General features: G+C 34.4%; 1 long non-coding RNA gene across 1 annotated transcript; it reads right to left on the reverse strand.

The window, feature by feature from the left end:
* Positions 1–6,787: 6,787 nt before the first annotated feature.
* Positions 6,788–8,071, reverse strand: LOC130469453 (uncharacterized). Its single transcript, XR_008929996.1, has 3 exons — positions 7,875–8,071; positions 7,088–7,130; positions 6,788–6,892 (listed from the first exon to the last, which is right to left on the reverse strand). It is a non-coding gene; the product is annotated as an uncharacterized lncRNA (long non-coding RNA).
* Positions 8,072–8,599: the final 528 nt, after the last annotated feature.

Here is an 8,599-nt window from a genome sequence, read left to right on the forward strand (position 1 = left end):
GCTTTTAAATATGTCTTAAAATGCATGAGATCAAAAGCTTGATTATGTTGCATGATTAAGGATTTTAGTTCACTTAAAATCTAACCAACATAGTAAGAGCCTTAAGTTCCAAACTTAAAAATTGAGTTAAAAGGTGCCATGCCAAAATATACACTTGCTTGGATATCCTTTACATCAATCTAGTAATAGTTTTCGCTCAGCGAGGTGTTACTTATTGGTCCTAAAGGGGCAAGGTACACAAATAATTGTGAGTACATGTTAGTTTTGGTGAAACTCAACGATATAAGTAAGGAGTCCTTTTATGTCGTGGCAAAATCGATAGGTTTACCTAATAAGTTCTTAGACGTACCTATCAACCAAGAGTAGTTTCTAGACTATTAGCAAAAGGCTTTTGCTTACCTAAGATGTTTTAGGATTAAGTCGACAAACTGTGCTTAGTTCTTCAATGATTTTAGGATCTTGGAATCATTTTATTCACACCTGCCGGAACAATAAATTCGAATAAAATGCTAAATAACTTGTTGAAATTGCATGATTGCTTTGATTTTCAAGTTATTATTCATGATAAATGTTTAGACTTTGCATGCTTCAATGTATGTTTTAATTATTGTTTATAATTAAATATTTTGCACTGCAATAAATCCTTTTAGAAAGGTAACAGTAAATTTCCTCGATTGGTAGTGAATCCAAGAACGATTCACGGAAATGAGAGATGTGAGCAATTTTAAAATGTACATTTCTTTTAGCGACTTTTATGGTTGTTTTCGAACATCAAAGTCGAATGGCAAACCAATTGGTGCTTGTGAATTCAAAATACACTGTATTTTTGAGATCATAAAGCATTGAGTTTAATACGCTCAGCTTTACCAATGGTTAACAACCTAATATCTTTGTCCATTTAATTCTCGAATGAGTCTAGTCCCTAGACATTCGAATAGATCGATGCTTAGAGAACTTTAGAAGTTTCTGGTAAGATCATCTAGTTGAAACTTAATATTCAACATAAATGGTAAGAACCTTGTTGGGGTGACATTGGACATGTCTAACAAAGTATAAAAGTCAACACTAAAGAATTCAATTCTTAAGACTATAAGAAAGGGTACAAGAAATAGGAAAACAAGGAACAAATGAAAGGAATTTACGATTCCGTTTCTACCTATAAGTTTATGTTTAAAGAGAAGTGACCTAGCAATCAAACTTCCTTGGTATCATATACCGCTTGAGGTTCTTACTTCAGTAATAACTCAAACAATGGAAGCTAGGATACACTAATGACCTACAAGTGGGAAATGAAGCATGGCAATGCTACATTAATTGTAGGGTCATCTAAGTTTGTTTTAAGTCCTTTCAAAGGCTGGAACTTAATGTCTATTTTGTTCCATAATCAGCATACCTAAATTTCTGCTTCAAACACAGAAAGACTCACATTCAAGAAAAACAAAAACAATGTTTGTTTGTTTATTTGAATGAAATGGTCAATTACAGGTTGAGTCAATATGCTTGATTAAAACAAACAACTCTTTAAAGAACTTTACTAGGTTCAAATCAACCCCTTGATTTGAGTTCCACTAATCTTTGGCATTGTTGCTTAGACCATATCAACAAGTTAACATTCATAAGCTCTATTTTGATGGACTTTTGAAAATTGATTGATTTCTAGATCATCTTAAGACAACTAGTCTTACTTGTTGAAAGTAACAAAAGATATGAAGTATTGTTAGAACGCCTAGACAATAGAGTTCAAAGCTAAAGAAAGGTTTTATGACTTTATTATTTCACACAGATTTGAGTGAATATAGGTTTATTTACTCAAATGTGATATAAGTTGAATCTGTTTGGCTAGTTCAAAGATTCAGAAGTATAAAATCCACTTGGCAAGAAATCATAAAGATCTAGGTTAGATCATGTTGATGATTACTTGAGACCAAATATGATCATCAATGATTGTGTGTTGTAATTTCACAATCTAGGTCCATAAGATATGGCATATCTTAGTTGGAATAATCGATGTCAATTGGTACTTGATTCGATTAATGATGAATCATAAAAACTTTTCCTATAATTTCTAAAACAAAATGCTCAACTACCACCAAACTAAACCAAATTCGTCAAAGCTATTGAAAAGTAATTTCAGGATATCTTTTCAATTAAATATATCTAAAGAGTTGCTAAACTCACTGGGAGCTTAGTGTTTGTTATTCAACAAACTAAGGCCCAAGTCTAGATATATGTTTCATTATGATTTATTCAAATGAGACACAAGGGTATTGTTTCTACCACGAATTTTTGAGAACATAATGTTTGTTTGCTCGAAATGATGTCCTTTTGGAGATTCGTTTCCAAAATGACAAGTGGGAGAAAATAGACCTCGAAAGTCTTCGAGGCAAACAACAAACATAAACGGACATTCCGGAGGCTTTTCGAAGTGTTTCAGAAAATCCGAACTTATTCTGTAAGGACTTTACAAGTGGCTTTAAAGAATAGACATCTCTTAGAAGACTTTACAAGTGCTTCAAGGAGAACAGAATATTCAAAGGACTTTCAAGTGGCTATTGATATTCTATTGTTTGATGTTCTATACCCAAGTAGGCATAGAATTCAAGTCACTGAAACTATGAGATTCTTCTATTAGATAGTGAAGAAACATAGAGATCAGGTTAATGAAACTATGAGATTCTTCTATTAAATAGTGAAGAAACCTACAACTTGCAGTCAAACTATTATCATATAGATTAATGAGTTTGTGACTTGTAAGAAAGCTATGACGAAATATAGATTCCCTAAAATGGTTAGAGGCCATATATAGACTATATGTTTAAATGGTTAGAGGCCATAAAACATACTCAATGTTTTGATGACAAAATTGAAATTTTGTTGATTTGCAAGAATAGTTTCACACCTATTGGTTGCAAGTTTGTTTTAAGGATAAAAACCATCAAACATGGAATTGTGTTCACGCACAAAGCTAGATTAGTTGCTAAAAGGTTACAAGCAAATTCATGGCATGGATTGTGTTGAAACCTCATGCATAATCGTAATGCTCAAGTCTATAATTCAAGCAATGATTGCATATCGGTACATATAGCAATTGGATGACAAAACAATTCCTCAATAAAATGTTGGAATAAACTATGTACATGGTATGTCATAGGATTTGTGGATCCAAATAAATGCTTGAAAAAGAAAGCTAGCTTATGAAATCTAAGTACAGATTTAAGCAAGCAATTGGGAATTAGAAATGTATTTTAGTGAAGCTAATAAGTATTTTAGTTTCATAAAATGTACATGATTCTTATAGATATATAAGAAGTTTAGTGGGAGTACATAAAACTTAATTGGTCCTATGTGTATCACACACATATCTCTCTATTGTGAAATAACATTCAAATGCTAATAACTTAGGTTTGAAATTATTCATCAATGTTGGACCAAGGCGAAACTTAGTGCATACTGGGTATTAAGATCTATTTACAAAGATCTTATATTAATGTTTTAGATTAAGTAATGGCATTTACTAAATCAAACACGAATGACTCCATTGAAGATATTCGACCCATGTGAATAAATCTAAGTAAAGAATGTTTGAACTATGTATAAGCATTTACTAAGTTAAACATCCAAGGATCTAAGTAAGATTCTTAACCTATATTATATGTCAAAGAATTTAGCTGGATTTAGTATCTACTGAAACTAGATGAGCTAAAGTTACATGAATAGAATTCAATTGGGAATTATTCTACAAAAGAATTTATCATGTATGATATAATATGAGGATCGCCAAAAACGTATCGTATGACTTTAGGCATGACGAACATATACCAATCTCTATTGATCTAAGTGAAGATCAACTAGATTAAGATCAAGAATACTTATGATACTTGAAAAGGTACATAGGAATAGTTCTTGATTCAAGGAAACAAAGATATGCTAAATATTGATGCTACACGCATAAACACTGGCAAAGGATCAAGCAAGACCCTTTGGAGTTAACCATTGATAAGGACGAGCTATAGAGCATCGTGTTTTGAAAATGGCAACATGGGTTGGAGACCATGAGTTGTTGCGTGGGAAATTAAAATAATAATTTCTATGTTCCAAGATATAGTTGGAGAATCTTCCACATATCTATGAACTACCTGGATAGGTAAATCCAAACAAAGCATCACTAGCAACCTATACAGTTGAAGTAAAAGTAATTATTGCCTAAGAAGCAATAAAACAGGGTTGTTTAAAGTTCTTCACTGAACTTGGGTAGATCACCTATCTGCTGGCTTGATGGTTCTTCATTGAAAAATGCGTAGAACCACTCTTGAAGCAAGAAAAACGTCTGCTAACTTGATGGTTCTTCATTGAAAAATGAGTAAAACCACCATCGAAGTAAGAAAGACTAGATCACATAATAAACAAACTCGAAAAGATCTTATCATCATATCTCGAAGAACATTCGATGAAAAGGATATTAAGATTGGCAAAGCATGATAACTAAACCTATGCAACAAGTGAGAAGCAACACTCACGTTGTAGCACTGGAAATCAAGCATAGCTTTGAATTCCATGAATTGTTTTAGAAGATGGGTTTGAGGCCCATGGTTATAAAACATTGGGGTTGAACATTTATCATATATGAAATGTATTTTCATATTCCATTTAATCTTGGTTTAGTATTAAATGATGAGTCCCTTCAAATTTGACGATATATTCAAGATAGACTGTCAGGACCAGTCCTGTGACTAAGAAATGTCTATCAAGTGAACTTGAATGTCAAAGGTTGAAAATGGTCCCTAGTCGGAGTTTTCTATAAAATTGGACGCATAGAAAACGTTAGACGACTAGAATGCAAGATGACTAGTAGTTCTGTTTCTTGAACTATGTGGACATGGCAATGTCATAATCATTTGCATAGATACTTACTTTGGGAAGACTAGTATCGGACAAGACCTATGAAACTTTACTGTAAGAGATGAAAATCTGTCATAAGTAAATTTCATTAAAATTATTAGACACTAAATCCTCAATACCTGAGTGATTTGAGATTACTTGTTTGAGAACTGGTTGCTTTGACGTTGACCAACCGTCGCACCGTAAAAGGAGGCTATAAAGGCAACGCTCAGGTAATCACCTATCAAACGAAGTCTAATCTCAAGATCACAAGATTGGGATTGTCCTCCCATAAATCGGGATGAGATGCTTAAAAGTTGTACAAGGCCACTCGGAGAGCTAGAAACTGTGAAATGCATGGCCGTGCTCGGATGAATCATAGGCTATGATTATCTGTTTATTTGATCAGTTGAACTCTGAAACCGAGGAACACCTCTGGACATAATAAGGATGACGACTCTTACCTTATGTTCAAGAGCAAGCATCGAGCGACAAAGGAATTAGGAAATGCACACTTGTCCCTAAGGACAAGTGGGAGACTGAAGGAAATTATGCCCTTGGTCCAAGTATGCATTCTATGTTAAGTCTAATAAATGCGGTTCAGTATTAAACAAGTTAATAATTCAGTGAGATCAAGTGAGCTGAATGCCTAGCTAGAGGCCGCTTCAGTTCAAGTGGAATTAATGATATTAATCCACAGCTTACTCTTGACTGAACCCGTAGGGTCACACAAATAGTACGTAAACGGATCAAGTATTTAATGGCATTAGATACTCCATCTATGGATATTCGGAATCGACGGATCTTGGTTTCAGTGGGAGCTGAGATCGTCACAGGCAAGAAATGAATACTCCGGAAACGATGATATTGCCGGAAACGGAAATATGGATCGTATCAGAAATATAAATATTATCCAAGTCGTAGATGTTGCCGGAAACGGAAACATGGTACGTATCGGAAAATATTATCGGAAATGGAAATATTGCCAGAATCGGAAATATTGCCGGAAACGGAAATATTGTCAGAATCGGAAATATTATCGGAATCGGAAAATAATTCCGGAAACGGAAATATTAAATATTTGTTCGAAACGGAAATTGATTCCGGAATCGGAAATATTAAATATTGTTCGTATCGGAAATGAATTCCGGAACCGGGAATTTAACCGGAAGCGTATCGTACGAATTAGCATCGGACGAGGCCTGCCGGACGAAGGCCCAGCACGAAGTCGGGCCATCGCCCAGCAAGCCAAACGCGCGCCCAGCCAAGGCAGCGCCCAGGCCCACCGCAAGGCAGGCCCAGCGCGCGCCAAGGCCATGGCCTCGCTGCGTGGGCTGCTGCTCGCACGCACACGCATGGGCGGCCCTCGTGGCTGCCGTGTGTGTGTGAGTTTGTGTTCATGCATGATTCCTAAAACTATTAGAATTAGTATATGATTAAATTCCTATTCCTAAAAGGATAAATTAATTAATTAGAGTTCTTGTAAGATTCTAAGTTTAATTAATTCGTATCCTACTAGGATTCCAATTCCCTTTCCATAACTCTATAAATACGTGCCTAGGGTCACATATTTTCAGAGATTAATTCAAGTATTCAAAGTGAGTTTTGAGAGAAAAATTCAGTCATATTTCTTACCTAAGAGTGCCGAAAATTCTAGTACCTTAAGGGCGATTCTAGTTGGTCAATCTTAAGGCGGATCCGGACGTGCTGTGGACTATCTACGGAGGGACGACACTTGGAGTCCTAAAGACTTGTTCTTGTTCGGTTCGGGCGCAGCTAGGGAAAGCACGCAACAAAGAGTATGCATCTAAACTATGCTATATGATTATGTGTAAATAATATGTATTCCTGGCTAAATGGTTGTTTCCGCATGATTTATGAATTGTCATATGTATCATAACCTAACAGTATCTTCACTATCATCCCCTGATCCAACGAGATCTTCCTCGTACTCTTCATCATCTTCATCAATTTCCGGTTCCACATACTTCTTACGGTTACTAGTGCCGGGTACCTGGGGAGGTTTATCCTTAAAAACTTCATTCATTGCAATTTTCTGCTAATATACGAAAACAAATTCCATGATTACGTAATGCACAAACATATTCATGATTATTTAATGAAAAGACATATACAATATTAAGTAATACCAACCAAAATATTATATGGCTATCATAAAATTATATAAACAACACTTAACAACACTCACCCATTGCTTATTTGATCCGGTGTGACCCTTTTTGAAGACCATCCTGAAATTACAAGGGGCCAATAAAGTGAATAAGAAACTGAATAACAAACTAACAATTACTTCAGGATTTTGAACTTTCAGAACAGCTAGGCATTACCAAACAAATACGACACTGAATAAGAAGCAACAGATGAACACATAACCAAAACATAACAAATATAAGCAATATTAAACCCTACGTTTGGTCAATTTATATAACAATTCAATAAACGAGTAACCATGTTTTGGGATATTCATGACAAAATACACAAACATTAACATATTTTAAGAACATTTTGACCAACATAAGCAGAAATCAAAATGACAATTAAAGAACAATTTTTGTACCTCGGGATTATTAATCAAATTTATTATAACAGAACCCACTCCAAACCATCTAATTAATACGTATTATAACTATAATTCAGATAAAGATTTATGACTACAAATTCATTACTAACTTGAATCAGATAAAGATTATTTAGTACAGAGTACAAAGTCATTTCCAACTACAATGTAAAATTGCATGCAAATTTCCAAACTATGTAAAAAATCAACACTTTCTATATTCCAGAAATCATACAACTTGCATAATAATCACCAACTTATATCAGAATTGCATAAAAATCATACCAAATCCATAATTATAAACCCTAATTATATTATTGTTAATAAAAATCAAATTTTTACCCAAAATCGAAATGAACCCTAGATTATAACAGCAGAATACCTATACAATATTCTTCAATAAAGATTAACTCTTTACCTGAGATTTCGCAATTCACCAACTTCCTCTCGCAAGAAAAAACTTCAACCTCCTATCAATTATATAGTACGGGACGGCAGTTAAGAAGTGCGGCGGTTTTACGGCAGTTACGAAGTTGTAGAATGGGAGGCGGTTAATCGATTGATGATTCCGAATTTGGAGGGAGAAGAAACGAAACGAGCGGGAGACGAACTGCAAGAACTGAAGCTTCCCAGGTAAGTTTTAGGAGAGAAAGTGAAAAGTTGGGTGTTAAATTTTATTACATCAGTTATTACAATTTACAGTTGCCAACAATATTTCCCCAAAATAATTAAAAGGAAAACAAATTATATTTTTTGAATTTTGAATTTTGGACCAGATTTTTAGAGAGAGAATGAGAAATAAAAGGAGAAAGAAATAAAAAGTGGGTCAAACAACTTCATCCCCTTGCATTTACCTTTATACCCTTGATATAGTCTTCAAAGACTCTAGCTGGTAGAGTCTCAGAAACCCTCTAAATCAAAAGGGAAACTTAGCAACCACACGAGGGGGTCTGCGATATCTTGTAGGATAGGCTAGCTAGGAGTACCACCTTTTTAGGGACCTTGAGCTTTAAGCATGTTCCATCGCAGCAAGAGGTGGCCCAATTATTATTACTTTGTATTATTTATTTCATTGTAATTATCATTAATTAGATAATTAATGTGAAAATATGATACTTCAATTCATGGTTATAGGATTACTTT

The sequence above is a fragment of the Spinacia oleracea genome, chromosome 3 (assembly GCF_020520425.1).
Source record: "Spinacia oleracea cultivar Varoflay chromosome 3, BTI_SOV_V1, whole genome shotgun sequence".
In the NCBI taxonomy this organism is placed as follows: Eukaryota; Viridiplantae; Streptophyta; class Magnoliopsida; order Caryophyllales; family Amaranthaceae; genus Spinacia; species Spinacia oleracea.